The sequence below is a fragment of the Aotus nancymaae genome, unplaced genomic scaffold, assembly GCF_030222135.1.
Source record: "Aotus nancymaae isolate 86718 unplaced genomic scaffold, 86718_ANA_hifiasm-v0.15.2.pri h1tg000022l_1, whole genome shotgun sequence".
NCBI lineage: Eukaryota > Metazoa > Chordata > Mammalia > Primates > Aotidae > Aotus > Aotus nancymaae.
Window position 1 is genome coordinate 30418178 of NW_026988435.1, and position 22489 is coordinate 30440666.

Sequence of the window (22489 nt, forward strand, 5' to 3'; positions counted from 1 at the left end):
TATCTCTACTGCTTGAAAAAGGTAGTAGCAGGGATACACTATTTTAAGAAACAGTGGACTGGAAATCTAGAAACTATTCCTTTGAGCTTTATTATTTTTCACATTTGTGCTGAGCATGAGGTTTAACCTGACATAGACTCACCCACAGATGCCTACACATCAATAACGTAAACACACACCCACTCACATACTCGCACATACACACCATCCACAGGAAAATGTCACAAACTCCAATCAATCCACTTTTCCCATGTTCACTGTTTGTCTGGCCCGAATCATCACCATCCTGAAGTACTGCCTGGTGAAGTGTGTGGTTCCCACAGTCAGACTGATGTGGTTTGAATGACATTGGGCAGGTCGCCTCCCCTTGTTCTTCTGCTGAATGTTGTTTGTTTTAGCACCTGCTTGAAAAGATTTGTGAAGACAAAGCTAATTCACGTAAAGCATTGAACATAGGCCGATGCTCAAGAAATATCACCTCTCATTGGAATGCATATTGGTTTCCAATTGATGCTCCAACAAAGTGTCACAAACTTACAACAACACAATTGCTTACAACAACACAAATTTGTTATCTTATGGTTCTGTAGGTCAGAAGTCTAACGTGCGTCTCACTGGACTAAAATCAAGATGTTAGCAGGAGTACATGTGGAAGCTCCAAGGGAGAATCCATTTCTTCACCTTTTTCAGATTCTAGAGACCACCCACATTCCTTGACTCATGGCCCCCTTCCTCCATCTTCAAAGCGGCAACACTGCATCTCTCTGACCCATCTTCCATCATCTTTCTAATCACGGTTGGTAGAGGATTTCTGCCCCCTAAGGATTTGTGTGATTACATTGGGCCTTCTAGAATTATCTAGGTTAATCCCAAGGTCCATAACCTTAATCACATCTGCAAAGTCCCTTTTTCTTGAAGATAACATATTCATAGACTTCAGGTTTGGGACATGAACATGTTTGTCAGGGAGAGTATTATTCTGCTTACCACACAGGGAGTATTACTGATTATAAACCTGAATGAAAAATGTGAATGACTCTTCACTGCATTGGCTGTCCCATATGTTTCTATCCATTAATTTCTCCACGTTCTATCCATTAATGCCGTGTTATAACAGAGCAGGCCCTATGGTGATCAATCCATGCACACATGAAGCTGGAAACCTCATGGAGCTGTGCTACTGTAATGGCACGAAAGGCATAGCAAATTATTTTAAACTAGTCTTTGATATGGAATAGATACATTCAGTGATAAGATCTAGATATTGCACATTCACCTATTTGCTTTTTCAATCACTCAACAAATATTTATCAAGTGCTTAACATGAAAAAGCCACTCCACAAAAGGAAATCTCAATTTCTGGCAAGCTTTCAAAGCTATAAACTATGACATCATCCTTTCTCAAACAAACCAACCATTATAAACATCCCAGAATAGGCTTTATGAAGCCTTCTCTGGAGAAGGGCTCTTAACCTAGGGCATGTGCGGAGGCTCCAGTAGTCTGGAATTTCCTGTTAACTGGATGCCAGATTGTGTATGTCTGTGTGTCTGTGTGTTTGGGGGGCAGGGGAGAGGGTCCATTGTTTTTGCCTAGTTCTAAAGGGGTTTATAATCCACTGAAGGTTAAGCATGGCAGCTCCAGGGTATTGCAGTTTAGGATACCACAGATCTTACTTCCCAGTTTTTCCATTAGGCTCCAGAAACTTTCTGTGGAACTCAGAGAATGGTATTGTGTACTTGGGCTCACCCTTTGAGTTACTGACACACCATCACATTGCTCGCTTTTCTGCTTCTGTTTACTCAGTTATTATCCTACTAAGGAGCACAGATAGCTCTGCTTAACCATGTTCCATGTGACAAAGGAAGATTAAGAGTTAGACAATGGCAGATCTTGAAGATCAGTTCTTCAAGTTCTAACGTCTCCTTTCCTTTTCCTACCCTGAAAAATTCCTATTTTGATAATCCCATTCCCTCTATTATTTACATCCAGTTATATACTATAAATCATGTGTGAAGAGAAGATAGGAAAACCAAGATGGGAAGAGGATTGTATTTAAACCTAGGACCTGTCCTTCCCACATCAAAATATAAATAAATAAATAAAATCAATTGAAAAGGGAAGGAAACAAAAGGATATGTTTCTACATAGATCGAATAAAGAACCGCTCCATTCTGCTGCCCTGTTTCCAAAGCTGCATGTTTGAAAAAGCATTGCTTCTTTCAGAGTACAATACTTGATTCCTGCAGGTCAAGGCCAACTGTGGGTGGTTTGGGCTGTGCTCACATTTAGGAATGCCTCCAGTTAAGGCTCTGCAGACCTACTGCCTTAACTCTTCTCTCTCCTCTCCTCTGTTTCCAAGAAAAGCGTGAGGACACAACATTGGGTCCCATTTCTGGATATTTCAGTTGTTCTGTGTGGAAGGTGCTGCCACCCTTTTCAGGCCACCCTTCCCTCATCAGTCTGCAGAGCAGCAGGGCTCTGACTGACCTTGAAGAGTCTCTCCCAGGCCCTTGGATAGCTCATCCTGCAGAAGTCTCAAAGTGGGTGGCAAGTGGGTGATATGCCTTACGGTGATGTGTATGTAAGTCTATGCATTCATACGCATTGTTCATGGTTGTGATCTGAACCCATTTATGGTTTTGGTATGTCTTTTTTTGTTTCCTCACCTAAGAGAGTGTCCTTGTCTCTCCTTTCCAGTCTCAATGGCCCCATTGATCATCACATCCCTCCCCATCTACCTGCATTTTCTAGGCATGATGTGAGCAGAAACTATGTCTTCATCTGTTGATTTTGTGTCTTAAAATCCATCTAATTTTGCTGGACTGGTGGCACAAGGAACAGATAGAATGAGGGAGACAGAACAAGTTAGAAGTTAGCTAGAGCTGGATTTCAAAGCGTCCTTGTAGAAGAGGAGAAACATAACCAATGTGTAAAATATCTGATTTTATAGCATTTTGGGATTATATAAATAAAAACGGTGGACTATACCTTGCATTTTTAATTACGGATTGAGTTTCCACATTGAGTGAATTCATTTTTATACAGGACTTTGGATTCACTAGATGATCTCTGCTTACTGCTCGTCTGTCTGCAGGATCACATGATCACATACGATGTTACTTTTATTTTAATCCATTCGGAAAATTTCCAGCAGACTGAGAAAGATAAAATGCTCATCGGGGAGTTTAGTCAACATTGCCTAGTTTTATTATCCATAGAAAATGGACTTGTGGAAGTGGCCGGAAAAGTACACAACCAGGTCAGGATCCCACGGTCTGTTCAAATTCTGTTTTCTCGTTAGCAGTCTTCTCATGACAGAGCCCTGGAGAAGGATAGCACTTGAGCAACTTTCAAGCATCACAGCATCCGCTAAGAGCCAGAGAGAGACTTGAGGAGAAAACTACTGTGAAACAAGGATGCAATTATCTCAAATTAAAAGCAGTTACATGATGAACGCAGTGTCCCGCTTACCACAGCCTCAGGACATATTGGAAAGCTTCAGCCATTCATTACCATTCACATGTTTTGTCCAAATGGCAAAACGTTTAAGAAGAATATGTTATGGTTCCAAATTCTAAAATACTTTTTTTCCTACATTGTTCAATTCCTGATTTAAAATAGTAGAAGGGGAGAAAACATTTCAGCTGAAACTGAATGCATTGGCAAACTAGAGATTATCAAAAGAGAGAGAATGAAGAGAATTTTTTACAGGCACTAGTGGAGAGAATTATGCAACTTCCCACTACGCAAACTTTTGTAATTGTAAATTCTGCTACCTTTTAAGGAGAAAATGCCATCAGCCTGCAACTTGAGAGCTTTTATGAGAACCAGGAAAGGGATTTTCCTTCACTCACATCTGTCTTCATTTGCTGAGTATGTTGCAGATTTCATGCTGGTTAGCTTAATCTAAGAAGTAGAAGACAACTTGCATTAAATCAAGCAAATGTATGTGTCCTTATTTTAAAAAATTATGTGAAAAAAGTCTTGCCTTGGACTATATGGTCTATTGCTCCCAATAGCAAAATATAAAAAAGTCAATATAAGCAAATTCATAGGTTTTAACTAAAGGTTTTTTCCTATTGATGTGGGTGAAACAAAGGATTATCTTTCAAGTGACGTTTTTAGACATCTTCACACATTTACATTTTTATGTAGATAAGGATATATACCATTATAATGTGCATGGATTTTTAATTTTTTTTGGCTTCTTCCACACTCAGGCATTTAGTATCATGGAATCATAGAAACTTTGGTTTTATGATGATTTCATCAACATCTCAAACATGTTTTTAAAAATCACTTCTTTCAGATAATCCACATCATGAACTTTGCTCTTTCATTTTATTTGTGCATCAGTATTTGCTAATCGACTAAATTTTTGAAACTAAGGTATCAATAGTTCCAACAGGAATTTATCTGTTAATATAGGGTGCATGACAGATTGAGAGTCAGAACCATGTATAAATGCTTTTTCTTTGGTGAATATTCCATAGACTTAATTTTCTCAGGTATTTTTCCCCCAATTAGACCATTCTTAACATGCTAATCATTAGAATAAAAAATAAAAACTTGAGTCAGTGAACAACTGCCAGATCTTGGGAACCATGATAACCCAATCACAAATCCCTATGGATCGAAGGCATGTATGGAAAAGGGGGTGAAACAGTAGTGGTGATGCAGCTATTAACTATGAAGACTTTTTTTTTGAGTCAGTCTGTCACCCAGGAGGCTGGAGTGCGGTGGTGCGATCTCAGCTTACTACAACCTCTGGGTGCAAGCAGTTCTCCTGCCTCAGCTTCCCAAGTAGCTGGGACTACTGGTACATGCCCTGCTAATTTTTGTATTTTTTTTTTTTTAGTAGAAATGGGGTTTTACCATGTTGGCCAGGCTGGTCTCAATCTCTTGGCCTCAAGCGATATGCTTGCCTTGGCCTCCCAAAGTGCTGGGATTACAGGCATGAGCCACTGCACCTGGCTCCTGAAGATTCTTCTTAAGAGAATGTAATTTCTTTGTAGAAATGAAATATCATGTAATAAAAAATTGGCAATATAATCTGAGTTCTGATATTACAGTTTTGGTTGTTATATTTAATACTATTAACATGATTATACATCTTTGAATCTAACAAATATAGCTAATTGAAGAGCTTGAACAGTTCTCTATTTGGTATGGCATCACTTTAATTCTGGAATTCAAGAAATAGAATATTTGTAAAAGTCAACACTTATATTAACAATAATATGAGTAAGAAATCTCTTCTCAGCCCTGCCTTCCTTCCCTTCATCCCCGTCCTTCTTCATTCTTGCCTTGTTTTCTTATCCTTCTCTTCCTCCTTCCTTCCCAACTTTAGCATAAACCTGCTCCCTAGCTGCTTTGTGTGTTGGAGGAAACCTTTCCTTTCTTTTGGAAGCGATGAATCCTTCTTAATTTGACAGCGTATGGTTGAGCCTGGAAGCAGCAGACAGTATTGTGTATCTGCCTTTATTAATCTGTGTATACATTTTAGAAGTTGCTTGGATAATATCATCTGGGTTCCCTTTCATTTCCTTTCTTGCCTTGACTTGTCCTACAGTTCCACACTTTCCTATGAATATCTTCTCCTAACTTAGCAAAGAATTTCTCATAAGACACAAACAAACGTAAGTGCAAAAAAGAATAATTTTTGGAGTGATGTATTTTAGCCAATTTTTTTCATCTCTAATTATAGTTTCTGAGATTCCTCCCTTCCCCAATTTTTAGAATCCATTCTTTTCTTTTATATCACATATAGCATCTATTGCACAATTATTTAGTATTTCAGTGTGTCAGACACAGATCTAATGATAGCATTTAATCCTCACAACAGGTTTATGGTTACTGCCTTCACTTTACAGATGAGGAAACTGGGGCTTGGATGTGTTAAGTTTTACTCAAGTTCACACAGTTAATAAGAGATGGAGCTCAGATTCATATTAAGTTGTTGAAACTGCTGAGTCTCTGCTATTAACTGCTACTCCTTCACAATGACTTGCCCAAGATACTGCAGTGATCAATAGATTAGACATTGTGTTAGGAGTCGATAGCTTCTCTTTCTGGATTAGTTCCTGATATGCTTTGGCTCTGCGCCCCCACCAAAACGTCATGCTGAATTGCAATCTCCAGTGTTGGGGGAGGGACCTGGTAGGAGGTGATTGAATCATGGGGACAGATTTCCCCCTTGCTGTTCTCACGGGAGTGAGTGAGTTCTCGTGAGATCTGGTTGTTTAAACGTGTGTAGCACCGCCCTCTTTGCTGGCTTCCTCCTGCTCCAGCCATGTGGACCTGCCTCCTTACTCTTCGCCTTCTGCTGTGATTGTAAATTTCCTGAGGCCTCCCAAGCCATGCTTCCCATACAGCCTGGGGAACCATGAGCCAATTAAACCTCTTTCCTTTATAAATTTCCCAGTCTTGGGTAGTTCTTTATAGCAATGTGAGAAGGGACTAATACAGTTCCTTTTAAAGTTTCTGAATTTGAGGATTTTAGCATTATCTATTCACAGTTAATGGTTTGGTTCTTTTTTTCTTCAAAATGACCATATTAAGGGTAACTCTGTGGACCTTTGATGCTATCCAAAAATCTCTTTAGAGATCCTTGGTTAGGAAATTGTGCTTATAATCTCTTGGCTTCCTTTCTCCTGGTAGGAAGATAAACTCCTGGGAAATACCCTTAGATATGTATTTATTTAAACAAATTACTGTTAAGCATTATAAAATGTAATGTCTAAAAGAATTAATGTACTCAGCCATGACCCACCTAATTTATTCAGCTATAGTCCCTGGTTGAATTTTAGACATGTAGGAAAAACTCAATACATTTCAAATGAATGAACCAACTCAGATTCACTTAAGGAAGCAATTTTGGTGTTAGAAAGCCTAAGTTCCTGGATGGGATAAAATGAGGTATGATAGACTAAATTCCTAACCACCTACTGTGGAGCTTTGCAGGGAATGAAGGCTCCTGAGCACCTGATGGGCAAAACCCATCTCCCATTCCCCACTCCATCTAAGATGCCTTTGCTCTATTGACTTGGCCTATCTTTTATAGTCTGCCGAGGGAATCAAATCAATGCCAACAACTTCTGCCAAAAAGCAGTAATGATCTTCAAAATATTTATCAATTAGTACATGGTGTGCCTCAACCAGTCAGAATCAGCACTGGCTGTAAACAAACCTGCACAGCTGTACTGGGGCTTCCCTGCTGAAAATAAGCACTGCTTGTAAGCCCTGCAATCTCAAATCTTCCTAGAGGCCCAAGGGTTTCTAAGAAGCTCCTCTCATTGCTACGAAAAGATCTAGCCCCTATACACATTTTTTTAACCATCCATTTTAGAAAAATTCCTGGGAAATTTGTCAGAATCTGTGTAATCATCATTAATTTAGCAATTCTCAAAGGTAACCCAGAGTTCATCCAGCTGTAGCTTATTCCATTGATCACAATAATCCACCCCACCCAGAACTTTCCTCATGAAAGGAATCTTCTTGGAGTGGCCATCTGGATCATGTTATCCTAATCAGAGTGTAGCAAGCATACAAGGTGCAGACACTATTTCCACTGAAGAGTCAGGCTCACTCATTCTTGGATGTGCTTCCCCCTTTCCTTTCACTTCCCGCTTTCTTTCTTTTATCTCCATTGGATAGGTATTTGATGATTTACTGACATTAAAAAATACGAGTGCAATAGATTTTATTTTCTCTGAGTAATACACACTTCTGAAAACTGCCACACCCATTTCTACACATTAGGCCTGGGGTTGGGTGGGGGTGGGCTAAACTATAAAGAAAAACCTTCCCACTTGCAGATAATTGTTTAATGGGCAAAACCTTCTGCTCATGCTTGAATTTTCCAAATTGGAAACCAGTGGCCCCAAATTTAGTTTACAGCTTTTCTCTATGCTTGATTTCCAAGAATTTGTATGCACAGATCTATATACTTTCACATGTCTATAGGAATGAAAAGCTTTCAATATCAATGTAGTACAGTGAATGTAAAAGCACAAAGTTACTGGAAAACATAGACTGACCATTAGGGTATTAAAACCTTTCTAACAATGTCTCTAAAGCTGTGGAATTTTGAATTTTTGATTTATAACTTAGATAAGGGATGAAAACTATCAAGGGCCAAGTCAGTTAACATATTAAGATATTTTTATCCACACTTCCATTATCTTCCCATAAAAATGAAATAATTAAAAGTCAAGTAAATGCAAATATAGTGTTCTGTATTTCAAATTAGCACCCAAAGTAATTAATGAGCATTTGATCTTTGCTATGTACCAATAAGATGAATCAGCAGATGTTAGAGACGTTTCTATATCATTCTGTGACTAATTGCAAAACAGGAAATCTAAATTTCTGTCAGTTAAGGGACGGGGGACAGTTTATTTAGATTAGTAGAATATTTTCCAAACATATCAATTTAGAATCAAATAGGCTACAAATTAACAGAAAACCAAAGTAGTGGCTTTAAAGAAGTAAAAGATCTTCTGATATGTCAAAAAATCCAGAAGCTGACAGTCAAGGGTTCTTGCAGGTGTTAGGGGAGCCATCATGGAACCAGGCTCCCTCAGTTACCTTCTACTGTTTTTGATCTCATGGCCACAAAATAGCTACAGCAACTCCAGCCATCACATTCTCATTCTAGGAGGAAAAAATAGTTTTAGCAAGTATAAAATGCCAAAGCTTTTTTCTCTCAATGTTTTACCATTCTCATTTGAGAAGAATTCTGTGTGTCTCATTGGCCAAAACCATTTTATATGGTCAACCCCTAGCAGCAAGAGAGAATGAGAATTCTATTTTCAATTTTGGTAAGGAGGAGTAAAGGGATTTGGAACAGTGGTTGAAAATAAACTAACTCACAATATTTGTCACATATGTTTCTGACCAACAAATAGACTGCACTTTATGGATATAACATGTGTTTCTTCAGACCACACAGGTTTTGAGGCAAGAATGTGAGTCACAATAAGTCGCCATGAGTGTTTGTTTCTTTGACTCTTCCCCCTCCTCATAGTCTTCCAGATCTACAGAAACCTTCATCGTCCCTCCTAAATATTTCTGGAAGTTCCCAGAGGATGTCTTTTGAGTACTCGTAAACTCAGCTCTGATAGATACTGTGTGTGCCCATACTTTCTTTCTGCCTGAATTGGCTTCATACAGTAATCAGAGTGGAGGCATCGATATATGTGAAAGCCACTGTTAACACTACTATATTGTTTCCTGTTGCTCCTGCCATAGGTGAGATTGTCCTGTTAGAAAAAATCCACTCTCTGCAGAAGCTGTCTCACTGCACTCAAATCCGTAATCCATCTAATGGTAACTAAAGATAATGTTTTCCCCTAAACGTCATGTGGTGAAGTCATACTGTAGATATGGTCAGTACCCTCTCTCACCTTTGAGTTCCATGGTTCCATGGGTCACATCTTCCTCATTTGTGCTCTCCATTCCTTGCAGAATTTGGTTGGAAAAGTATTTTTTATTCCTATTTTGGTCCACTCTATAGAGCTCAAGCAAAATGGCTTAATGCTAGCTAAAGGACCATACATGAAATGTGCCATGTGGAAATTTATCCTTCCATCAGTTATTGGGACATTTTCATCGGGTCAACCTCATATGCTTTGCATTTTCTTTGTGGATGATTTTTTAAAAAATCTTACTGAGCGCTTATGAAAGCTTTGCACAGATACTTGATAGCTTCTGATTTCTTTAAATCAATGAATAAATTCAGTTTAGTCTGCCAAGTTGGCATTACTAGACCGAAGGTAATACATATTAAATTCAGTATATCTGTCTTCATCTTAACCCCATCTACAGCCCTCCCACCTATTCATATTTCAGATTGTTGGAATTCAAACTGGCCTTACTATCCATAGGTTAGGTTGTCAGAATTCAAACTGTTTTTACTATTCAAATTCCAGGTTTTACACACACTTGTGTTTACATACCAACTCTCCACTTCTTACGTTAAATCAATATACTTATCCTCTTGAATTACGAGCCTGACATACGGGATGTTCACTTGCACAGAAAATCATAGTTTACTTTTTTAGACCCGTTTATGCCACTCTACCAGGAGAAGAAAATTGATGGGCTACTTAGATAGAAAACCCTCTTCAAGCAACCCTAGAGAGATCTCACTAGGGGATTTTAGTAAAAACGAGAAAATATTTTTTTGTTATTCCTCCTATCCCCAATCCTGGACTTGAAGTCCCAGAAGGAACTATGATTGGGGTGGGAAAAATTCCGGTAGTGTTGTGGAATTCAAACTAGAAGTTCACATGGAAGAAGAAGGAAAATAGCAGCCGGAGCACCATTGTACCTCATGCCACCCACGGGATACCGATAAAGCAACCTGTGATGATCAGTGCAGGAAATGAATGCCTTGGAATTAAATGGATGCATGAGAATCTAAATTAAAGTTAAAAATATACACGATGAGTAAACTGAATGCAAATAGAAAAATGGCAGTTATGAACACAACATTCAAAAGGGCCCCATCTCCATGTGTGAATGGGATTTTCAGCTTTCCTGGAACAAGGGAAGCCGCTTGAGAAGAATTTATGTCTAGAATAAGAAAAAAATGAGATAATACTTTTTAAAACTTACTCTACCAATAAATACTGCTGAACAAACTGTCTAATTGCTGTATGCAGTTACCTCCAGAAACATCAGAGAATCTACGGGAACTGGTATACAATGCCAATATTGAGTTTTGTGAGCACATGGGTTTTGAGACAATTTTTTAAACAGTCCTTTCAAACTCAGCAGAGCCTTGAAAGAGTAAGTACAAGACACTGCTCTAGCCCTTACAATTTGACTTCAGTATTGGATTATTGGGATCCATTCAATACTGAGTTCCAAGCCTGGGTTAAAAACTTTGTTAGGTCAAGACCCACACCTTTGCCCCTTTTCCACCTGAGGTAAATTATTTCCTCCAAGAAATTACTTTCCTTTTTGAGCAAGTAACTTTCTGAAATGCTGAGAGGAACTGGTACTTTAAAATAGATAATTCACCTCAGATGGGTCATGCTATTTATTTCCAGAAGTCAGTTAAAAATTTTCTTTCCTTCACTCTGATGATTGGGTCAAATCCTTATTAATAAAATGTGTGCTACTGGAAAGGAAAGACACCTTTGTTACTTAATCCATGTGCAGTCATTTATATTTGGCGTGCATAAATGTCATGAACAGGGAAAAAATATAATTCATGAGCGAAATGCATTTTATGCTACTGTCGCCTTGCCAAATTAAGTATTATAGTTGGAAATTCAGGGTGGAGGCTCACTTTGGAAAAAAAGAATCAGATTGTCTGGGGACTTTGCTTTCATCACCAAAGGGCTTTTATGTGTTTGGATGGATCATCAATTCCTGATTTGGTAGTAGACAATACTCTTACTTCACACAGCTCTGCAGAATTCTTGCACGGCTTGGTTGAAATTTCTCCTTTTGACGAGAAACTTTTTTTCACATTTTTTTCCAATATTCTCTTTGAGGCAGTCAAAATAGGATGGACAAATACATTGTTTACACTGAAACAAAGCTTGCTTGAACTTACCTAGATGGTGATGTCTTCATGAGCTTGCTTTGCCTTTCTAAATCTATTTTTAAGAGATTCATTAATCTCCAGATTTTAAAACAGAGAGGAATGTTATAACATTCCTCTTGTATTTTTCAGGTGATGTAAAAAGTGTTTGAAATTAATTTGTCATCAGCTTTGCGCTAAGGATGGTGTTGTTTCAGCCACAGTCATTTAGGAGCTGATCATTGCTACCTGTGACCCTGTTGAAAAGGCTCGCTTAGTTCAAAAGCCAAAAGTAAGAAAAAAATCTTTGTCTTAATATTTTTTTTCACTGAAAATATTACCTGGTTAAATTCAATTTTTTAAATTTAGAAATCAAACTTACTTTTAAACACGTTCATTTCCTAACAAGTTAAAAACACACATGGGAGTGGAAGCATTCCTTTATCTGATGTTTCAGCATTCAAGCTAATGAAGGTGTAACTTGCTCACACAATGATGTAACGTAGAGGAGTAATAAAAAATCTGATTTTATTTCTGCTCATGAATCCCATGATGACAAAATTTGAGATAGGTCAACAAGAAGTATTTACTAGATCTAGTAGTTGTTTTTACATTTAATTTGAGTTTCTAATAATGATGTTTTGCGTAGGGCATAAGGATTTTTTTGTGATAAATATTCAGAATAAAAGTATTTTCTTCACTCTTCACATGTGCTCTTCAGATGCCCACAGACTACTCTTTTTTTATAGGTTCTGTATGAAGATGTGGTGGAAAGTCAACCAATTCATTGTTGCTATTTTATGCTGTAGAAATTACCTTTCATTTTTACTTACCTTTATGTTCAAGGTCAAAGCCACCCTCATGAAAACTCCCAAATTACACGCCAAAAACAAAAACAAACAAACAAAAAAAACCAAAATAAAGCATTGCAAGAATGTGAAATTTGTGTTGAGAACATCTGGCTGACTGTTCTCCCAGCTATGCTTGTCACTCATTATTCATATAAATTGTGAGAAAGGTTTGGTGTTTGAATGTTTACCTCTAGCTCCTGTGATGTGCATATATGATTTCTGCCCAAGTACTCATCACCACAATCCTGTATAAGAAAAATAAATTTGAATTTGCTGTGAATCAGTTTCACCTTTTAAATTAAATATGATGATAATACATGGTTTAAATATCTTAGGGCTTCTTATGAGGATAAGATGAAATTTGAATAAAAGTAAATGTATGAGGAAAACTTTAAAATACCAACACTTAAGCAAATTTTTATGCTTGGCATGCAAAATCATATCTGATTTGCTTGGCAACTGAATGTGATCATGTTTTTACCATCAGAACTCTCATTGTCATGGGTAATGTAATCCAAATATTTTAGTTCCCAGTGAAAGAGTCAGGAATAAATAAGACAAACACTGCATGCTAATTCTGGCCGTGGAGCCTGAGTATAACAGAGAATTGAATGAGGAAATCTGGTTTGGTGTCAAGCATAATAAAATAAAGACGTGTTTGTTGATGGGCAAAAGGAAGACATGGGTTGAGAATATGCTGTGCTCCCTGCTGAGAGAGTAGTTTGACTTTGGACAAAATAATATTCAGCTTTAATTTCTCTTTGGATTCATTATTGCTCCTGGACTCTCTCTAATTTGAACCTTGTAGGGGTCATCTGTGCCTCTGTCATCTCGAATACTCTCCACTTCAATGAATCATACTTCATACTGCCAGGATGACCACCCAGAAAGGCCTGTTTATGTAGGACTTGGCTGCTGCAGAGTTCATCTTAAGTCCTGAACAGCTGAGTTGGGAGCTCCACAATGGTCTCCTGTTTGCTTCTGGGCGGGGTTGGAGATAAGATCATCTATACAGCCTAACAACCGTCTGTGAGTTCATCTGTTGGAATTCTCATCCTATCACTGCATATATTCAACTGTGCTATAGTGGGCATACATTTTCTAAAATGCTGTCTTGGTCTGAAATAATGAATATGTTAGGAAAGCCAGTGTCAGTCTATATACAAACAAGGAAGTTGAGACTAAGAGGATGCAGAAATAAACCACCAGCCGATTTGCACCTTGTTGTCTTTCTTTACTCCTTCAATCCGATTTTATAATCTTACTATTTTAACCACTAAAATATTAGAAAACCAAGATGGGCACTTTTTACTAAATAAGTAATAGTTGTACTTTAAGACTTGGGCAAGATTGTGGAAGATTTTGCAATGGATAAAAGAGATAATTAAATATCCTTTCAATGAAATGCAAGAGCCTTTGGAGATTATGTGATCCTATGGGGATGTGTGCCTTCATCTTTGACTAGGCTCTTTTACAACTCTATAGAGGTAGAAAAAAACCTCATAGAAAGTTGAAAAGAATGGAAATAGTTCCTGTTGTTAAAAATGCAAATTATGTCCCTTGGATTATAATCAATAATCACCCTGTGGATATTAAACAATTTTGCCAGTTGTGCATCTATCTGTAAATTCACTTCAGTATGCCTTCCATAAATATGTGGTCCTTAGTGTTATAACATCTTGTTGGTTCCCTCATTAATTAATTAATTAAATAAAATCTTTGGTACATGTTCATTTTATATTTGAATGGGAGTCATCATTTCAACTTCTTTTAAAACTCATCCTTTAACAAAGTGTATATAGCAAGCTCTCCGTCAGTTTTTTGTAATAGATATTAATTTATAGCAGCTGATACGTTCAAGATGAAGTTCAAGATAAGTATCAGGGAGGTAAAGATGGAAGGAGAATCACATGAAACTATTATCCATGATTACCAGGATACCGTTTTTATGAGCAGAGATGATGAACCTTCTAGAATGAATGTTTAGAAGATTCAAGAACCCAAGAAGAAAGAGTTAAATAGAAGGAGAAAATGGTAAATTAATAATGTACCAAAAATAAAACCAATTTCATAATATCACATTTAGCGGACCCCATGTATTCAAATATGATATTCATTTTAAAGTTAATTGAACTTAAACTTTTAAAATTTGTATTTAGCTTTGTCTCTTCTTAAAAATTTCTGGGGAGACATATTGTATTTTCTAAAAATAACAGCAACAGTATCTCCTGTTTTACTTGTTCTACTTACAAAGTGATGTTGATACTCATCCCATTGAGAGATGAGGGTCTAAGTCCTCTTTCTCACTTTTATCTGGGTGAACCTATAACCATGGCAGAAATGATGCCATATGACTTCCAAGGCCATTAAAGGCAATTCTCTTAAGACTACTGCTCTTGGAATCCAACTACCATGTTGTGAAGAAGCCCAAGCAACCTGGGGAGATACCCACCTGGAGAGGCCCATATGGAGAGGAATCAACCCACAGCCTCATATGAGCTCCCAACTGATCTCCAGCACCAGCTTCCTAGTCACATGGGTCATCTGGGAAGTGGTCCCTCAGGTCCTGAGTTGGGTTATTCCAGCTGATGCCTCATGGATTAGAGAAATATGCCTGTCCTACCAACCCATGCCCAAACTGAAAAATTTTGAGCTAAACAAATGATTGTTATTGTTTCAAGTCACTGCATTTTTAGATGATTTGTTCATAATTGCTACTTTATGTTATAGAAATTACCATTCATCTCCACTTACCTTTATGTCTAAGGTCAAAACTACCTCCACTAAATCTCCCAAACTTCACGACAACAACAACAACAACAACAAACCAAACCAAACCAAAACAAACCATTGTAAGAACCTGAAATTTGTGTTTAAAACAACTGGCTGATATTGCATTAGATAGCCAACATCTCTTATTAGAACTGGTAGAACTGGTAGTTCTGAAAATGTGCATTTTGAATATTTCTTTTTTTTTTTTTTTTTTTTTTTTCCGAGACTGAGTTTCGCTCTTGTTACCCAGGCTGGAGTGCAATGGCGCGATCTCGGCTCACCGCAACCTCCGCCTCCTGGGTTCAGGTAATTCTCCTGCCTCAGCCTCCTGAGTAGCTGGGATTACAGGCACGCGCCATCACGCCCAGCTAATTTTTTGTATTTTTAGTAGAGACGGGGTTTCACCATGTTGACAGGATGGTCTCGATCTCTTGACCTCGTGATCCATCCGCCTCGCCCTCCCAAAGTGCTGGGATTACAGGCGTGAGCTACCGCGCGTGGCCCATTTTGAATATTTCTAATAAATATTCTAGCAAGGAAGTTTGAGAAAATGACTATAATATAGTAAATTTATTCATATGCCATGAGAAAGACAAATGGGAAACCCAAATAGCTCATGCCTTTTGTGGGTTCGGATAGAGATCAATAAATGTTTTTCAACTATAATCACTTGGTTGTTTCAAGAGCAAATTTAGAAGCATTGTTTGCAATCACCACTGTTATTCATAAATAAAGGCTTAGATGGAAACTTGTGTGTGTTTTGTGTGGGCGTGTAACCTCTGAGGAGTTTATGCTACTCACTACAATGTGTGCTTTGGCTCATCTGATTGTTACTGGCTCAGGAATATAGACGCTATTATTGTCTTGAGACCCTTAAGTTTACATTAAGCCAGAAGTTTACATTCAGCCAGATTTCTTTATCTCCTTCCAGTATTAGCCTCAATCTAATTATCTTTCTCTTTCTAAATTTTCCTCGGTGCCCTCTTTTCACACAGACTTGCCTGTTCAGAAAAGAGGGATTTTCTTCATTGTTGTAAAATACACATAACATAAAATGTACCGTTTTAACTATTTTTAAGTGACATTAACTACATTCACATTGATGTGGAACCATCACCATCATCCATCTCCAGATCTTTTTCATCATCCCAAATAGAGACGCTGTATCTGTTAAATAATAACTCTGTGTTCCCTCCTTCTCCCTGACTTTGGTAGCCCCAATTCCACTTTCTATAAGTTTGACTGCTCTTGGTACCTCAAATAAGTAACATCAGATAATATTTGGCCTTTGTCTGTCCGTTTGCCTTATTTCACTTAGCTTAATGTCTTGCGGATGTTATAGCATATATCAGAATTTTGTTTCTTTTTGTGGCTGAATAATATCCTATATACAACATTTTTTTTTTTTTTTTTTTTTCTTTTTTTTTTGAGACGGAGTTTCACTCTTGATACCCAGGCTGGAGCGCAATGGCGCGATCTCGGCTCACCGCAATCTCCGCCTCCTGGGTTCAGGCAATTCTCCTGCCTCAGCCTCCTGAGTAGCTGGGATTACAGGCACGCGCCACCGTGCCCAGCTAATTTTTTGTATTAGTAGAGACGGGGTTTCACCATGTTGACCAGGATGGTCTCGATCTCTTGACCTCGTGATCCACCCGCCTCGGCCTCCCAAAGTGCTGGGATTACAGGCTTGAGCCACCGCGCCCGGCCACAACATTTTTTTAATTCATCCATTGATGAATATTTGGGTGTTTCCACCTTTTGGCTGTTATGAATAATGCTGCTGTGAACATAGGTGTACATATATCTGTTCAAGTCTTTGCTTTCAATTCTTTCTGGCATATATCCAGAAGTGGAATTGCTGGAACAATTAATTAGAAGTGGAATTGCTGGAACATATGATAAGTTGATGTTTAAATCTGTAAAGAAATTTTTAAGAAATTGCTTAAGGAAGTACCACAATTGAAAACAATTTGAAGGAGGAGCAGCCTAACTGGTGAATGTATTATTTGGTTATATTAAAAATTATGTAAATTTACTTTTTTCCTAATGGTTGCACTTCATCCATATTATGTCAGTGCGTAATATGCATCATTTGACTATAGGCCAGTCCACCACTACCTTCATCAGAGCATTAGAGTCAAAAGCCGTTGTCTCACTGTTTTTCACCTCTAATTAACTTCATTTCTGAACGTGCTTTTAAATAAATTTTCCATTCTGAGGAAAAGAAGACAAAACACATCTGATGAAGTTTCCCACATGTGAGGATTTGTTTGCTGCTTTTATCTATCACAACATTCTCTCTAACAATCTAGTTCACAACTGTGAACTACTCAGGGTTCTCCAGGGAAACAGAATCAATAGGGGGTATATGTGTGTGTGGAGAGAGAGAGAGAGAGAGAGAGAGAGAGAGAGAGAGAGAGAGAGAGAAAGAGATTGATTTAAGGATTAGTGCACATGTTTCTGGGGGACGGCAGGTGTCATATTTGTAGGAGATGACATCAGGTTGGAGACACAAGGGAAAGCTGATGTTTCAGTTTGAGTCCAGAGGCAGTCTACAGGCAGAAATCCCTTCCTTGGGGAAGGTTAAGTCTTTTTCTTAAGACCCTCAACTAATTCGATGAGGCACACCCATGTAATGGAGGATAATCTGCATTACTTAAAGTCTATGATTTAAATATTAATGTCATCTAAAAAATACCTCTACAGCAACATCCATAAGTGTGTTTGACCAAATATCTTGATAGTGTGGCGTAGCCAAGTTTCACATAAAATTAACCATCACAGTAATGCACGTCTTTAAAAAAAAAAAAAAGGTGGAGGGTGTTATATGAAGCTTAAATTTTTGTAACCTCATTTGGTTTGAGTTATTATTGGCTAACTTCTAATTTACCTTAGTCATTAAGCAGATTTCAGTTTACTCATAAATTATTTTTGTCTGTTTCTAATTATTTTTGAGCACAAATTTTGTATTGAGAGTTGGATTACATTTTCCTTAAAGCTTGGGTCAAGATTTATTTCTTAATATCCTACCTATTACCAGTACCATCTGTTATAGCACTCAGAGGGAAGTCAGTGTTCACCAATCACCAGGTAAATACTTTGGCATCTCTGAAACCTTGATTTAGTATTGAGTTCCTTCCTGGAATCACCAGTGCACTGTGCTTTGTAGCCATCAGGTTTTTATGGAATCTTTATTGCTTATAGTTATCTCCATTTTATTCTAAGTCTGAAATGATTTAATGGGCCATTGCTTTACCATTTTTTTTCATAATTACCCTAAAGAAAAGCTCTGTCCTAAGCTTCTTTCTATCTCTGAGATTTTGCTCCAATTTCTGCCATACTTGGAAGAATGCCATTCTTAGCCTATCCCAATCCCACCCATTGTTTAGATCATAGTTTAAATTCCTTTTCCTGCACAGATTTCTCAAGCATCCTGGCCTGCAGTACTCTGTGTTTACTCTACTGCCTGTTTTATCTGTAACTCTTCATCTTTTAGGAAAGCATATAGTACTACCTCTTGTTCAGTAATTTTATATGGGAAGTTGACTTCCCAAAGGTAATGTAAATGTACAAACGTACACTCTTTTATCTGTCTCACCCTTCCCTCAAAAGCAAATCAAAAGCTCTATATATGCCAAGTGCAGTGGCTCACACCTGTAATCCCAGCAATTTTGGAGGCTGAGGTGGGGGGATCGCTAAGTCCAGAGTTCAAGACCAACCGGCACATAAAAAAGTCAGACAAGTTTGCACCTGTAGTCCAGCTACTTGGGAGGTTGAGGTGGGAGGATCGTTTTAGAGCCTGGGAGGTTGAGGATGCAGTGAGGTGAGATCATGCCACTGCATACCAGCCTTGTGAGCAGAGTGAGACCCTGTCAAAACAAACGAACAAAGAAACAAAACAAAACAAAAAAACTCTACATAGAAAGATAACGAGTAAACATTTTTAAAAAATGAATTAATAAAAACATACTGGGATCTGGTTCAGTGTAAGGTTAGTCTTGTGTGTTTCTGAATTTTACCTGGGGTTTGTAGTCCCTGTATACGTGTTAGGTTAGTGTTTTTGGCTTTATGTTTATGTGTGACTTTGGAAATAATATCTCATTTGAATTACTGGCATATTAACGATGTCAAAACCTTATCTTTTGAGCATTTTTTTCCCACTTAAATTTGGAGCTGTTTTATTCGAAGACTGTATTTACCAAGCTGAAAAGTCTCATGTTCTCTTGGACAGTCTCCAGCCAGAGTTATCTATAAATAATACTTTAGGGACCAGCTTTACAAACTGAATTTGGTTTTCTTTGTACAATGCAAATAAATAAAACCATAATTAAAGGACATGAGAAAACGTATGAGCTAGTTATTTCTTCAGCTAGCTCACATGCAGCTGTTAAAATCTGTATAGACCATTGGTTTCTGTTCACAGTCCCATTAATATTTTCTAGAACCTTCTTTGAGCCATATCTCATTTTGAAGCTGGCTCCTATTACTGGGGGATACATTGCAGTGTTTGCCATTTTGTTTGGGACTGGGACAGTGATACAGTACTTCAACTTATGTCAAACAATATATAAATGTCAAGTAGTTACAGTCTCTGCATCATCATCGTTAACAGGATACTGGACTCCCAATGTGCGTTTCATCTCCAGCATACAAAATCACAGTGAGTCATTTCACTAGGGAATAAAAGAGCTTTCCACCCAAATGCTGTTACAATTTTCATACTTCTAACTGTATGTTAGAGTCTTTAAGGCATTTATAGTCATAGCAACTGTTTTTCAAATTTTGTATATAGTCATTTTAATTGTTAAGTATTTGATCTAAAAATATAAGGAAAGTTAATACATGTATGAAAGGTAAATATATAGGCTTTTAAAGTTCCTGAAACCTCTACATTTTCAAGAAAAGATTTTATTATTTTTTGACGAGATTAAAACATGCAAGCAGTCAGTGGGACAGTTACCACTTAGCTCCACTAGAGGTCTCAATTGATATTGCCTGTGTGTATACGTGTGTATATATTTGTGTGTGTATGTGTATACATGTGTATATGTGTATGTTTGTGTAGGTATACATACATATATACACACATAATGTGTATGTACATATATACACATAATGTGTGTATATATACATACATACACATACACATATATTTATATGCAAAATTTTTTTCAGATAAAGCTAAGATACTGCACTGGTATTGTGGATGATCTGACAGTAAATATTGCCAAAAATAACAGCCACCATAGGAGTAACAATACTTTTTAAAATCCATTATAAATAAAAACAAGCTCTACTACCTTTCTTTTTCCAATGCTTAAAACTTTATTGTACATTTCCCTTTAAAACAAGGACCACCATTTAAAAAACATTAAAACTCACAATACATTTTTTTTTTTTTTTTTTTTTTTTTGAGACGGAGTTTCGCTCTTGATACCCAGGCTGGAGTGCAATGGCGCCATCTCGGCTCACTGCAACCTCCGCCTCCTGGGTTCAGGCAATTCTCCTGCCTCAGCCTCCTGAGTAGCTGGGATTACAGACACGCACCACCGTGCCCAGCTAATTTTTTTGTATTAGTAGAGACGGGGTTTCACCATGTTGACCAGATGGTCTCGATCTCTTGACCTCGTGATCCACCCGCCTCGGCCTCCCAAAGTGACTCACAATACATTTTATATACACAAGCAAATATAAATAACAATGTTTCTTTATATAAAATATAAGTGGAAAATTTATATGGGGTCATTTCTTGTGAACCTTTTTTTAAAAACACCTACAAGCTCACTCTTTTTTACAGCCATAATTTTATATATGCATAATAAAATAACATAAAAATTATACGGCCATAATTTTTATTTTTAGAAGCTCTGATTTTCCTTTGTTAAACTTATTGATCAAAAGTATATCCCGCTTATTTTCTAATTTATTCTGAAATGTAAACCAAGGAAATAGGGAACATGAAATTATGGCTTCAAGAACTTAGTAAAAATAGTATTTAGGACCTTGATCATCTAGACAGCCACCACCCCCATCAGAAAAACTCTCATTAATTATAATAAAAATAAAATTTCCCCAAAACATTTTCATGAAGTTAGGAATTAGTTACATTTAATAGAAATATATATGAATATATTTTTTCTATTTTAATATAAAATGTAAATTATATAACAAAATTATATTATAATTGTATTACCTAATGTTATAATGAAAATATATAATATAATATATGTCATTTCATATTATATAATTATATAATTATACATATTGTATTTGTGTAATTATGTTAAACTTGTTATATAAAATGTATATTATATATTCTCTATAATATATAAATAACAAATATTTCATATTTTTATAATATATTACAAATAGTATATAATATAAATACATATTATATATATTATATTTTATAATATATTTTATAATATATAATATATATTATAAATATATAATATACTTACATATATATTTATATATACGTGTTTTTATGTATTGTAAAATGATATATCATATGGTTATATAAGTATATATTATATACTTATATGTACTATATATACAATATATACTATATATTGTATATAGTATTAATCATATATAATAGATATATATCATATATAATAGATATATCTATTATATATAACATAGAACAAATATATACATTATAGATAATTATATGTTTATGCATAATAGATATTTATGTCTGTTATATATACTATTTATATGTAAAATATATTTATATATATCTTTTTTCTTCTTAATTCATTACTTCAGTAAAACATATTTTTTTAACTTTATAATGGAATTCACCACTCACATTGCTTGTTGCTTGCTACTTTTGCAATACTGTCAAGGGCACAGTTAACCCTAGCTTGCCTAAGCTTTTGTTGCGGCTGATAATCTTGTCAGTGTCTAGAAGCTTCTAAAGGCCAATTGAACTCAGATCCATTGCTTTTACCAAGAAGCCTTCTAAAGTAACTGAGTTGTGTGTCCCTAAATCAGGGTAGGGTTGAGAGCACTGAATCAGCTAGAAAATGACTATAGTCAGCCATGTGATCCAGATATTAATATCTCAGTAACACATGCATTTACCCCGTGTGCCAGAAGTTTTACACATAATATCTCTTTCAGTTTAATCTTTTAAGGTAGCGCCTCATTTTATGAAAGATATAAAAGATGAACCAGAAATGCAAAAAGGTAAGTAATTTGCCAGCTCCTAAAGAAATTTATAACTACAGATACGTCCCCTTCAGTAGCAGCAAGGGCGCATCGATTCCCCTATACAGTTAATTGAGACATGGTAACTAGTAAATGTTTAAGCCATGGTTGTTC

The 22489-nt window shown here is 36.7% G+C and overlaps 1 long non-coding RNA gene across 1 annotated transcript in view; it reads left to right on the forward strand.

The window, feature by feature from the left end:
• Positions 1 to 13272, forward strand: part of LOC135276389 (uncharacterized) — a 248628-nt gene extending 235356 nt beyond the window's left edge. The window contains exon 3 of the long non-coding RNA XR_010343925.1: positions 13197 to 13272. This is a non-coding gene — a long non-coding RNA (uncharacterized LOC135276389). The remainder of the gene's footprint in view (positions 1 to 13196) is intronic.
• The last annotated feature ends 9217 nt before the right edge of the window (positions 13273 to 22489 follow it).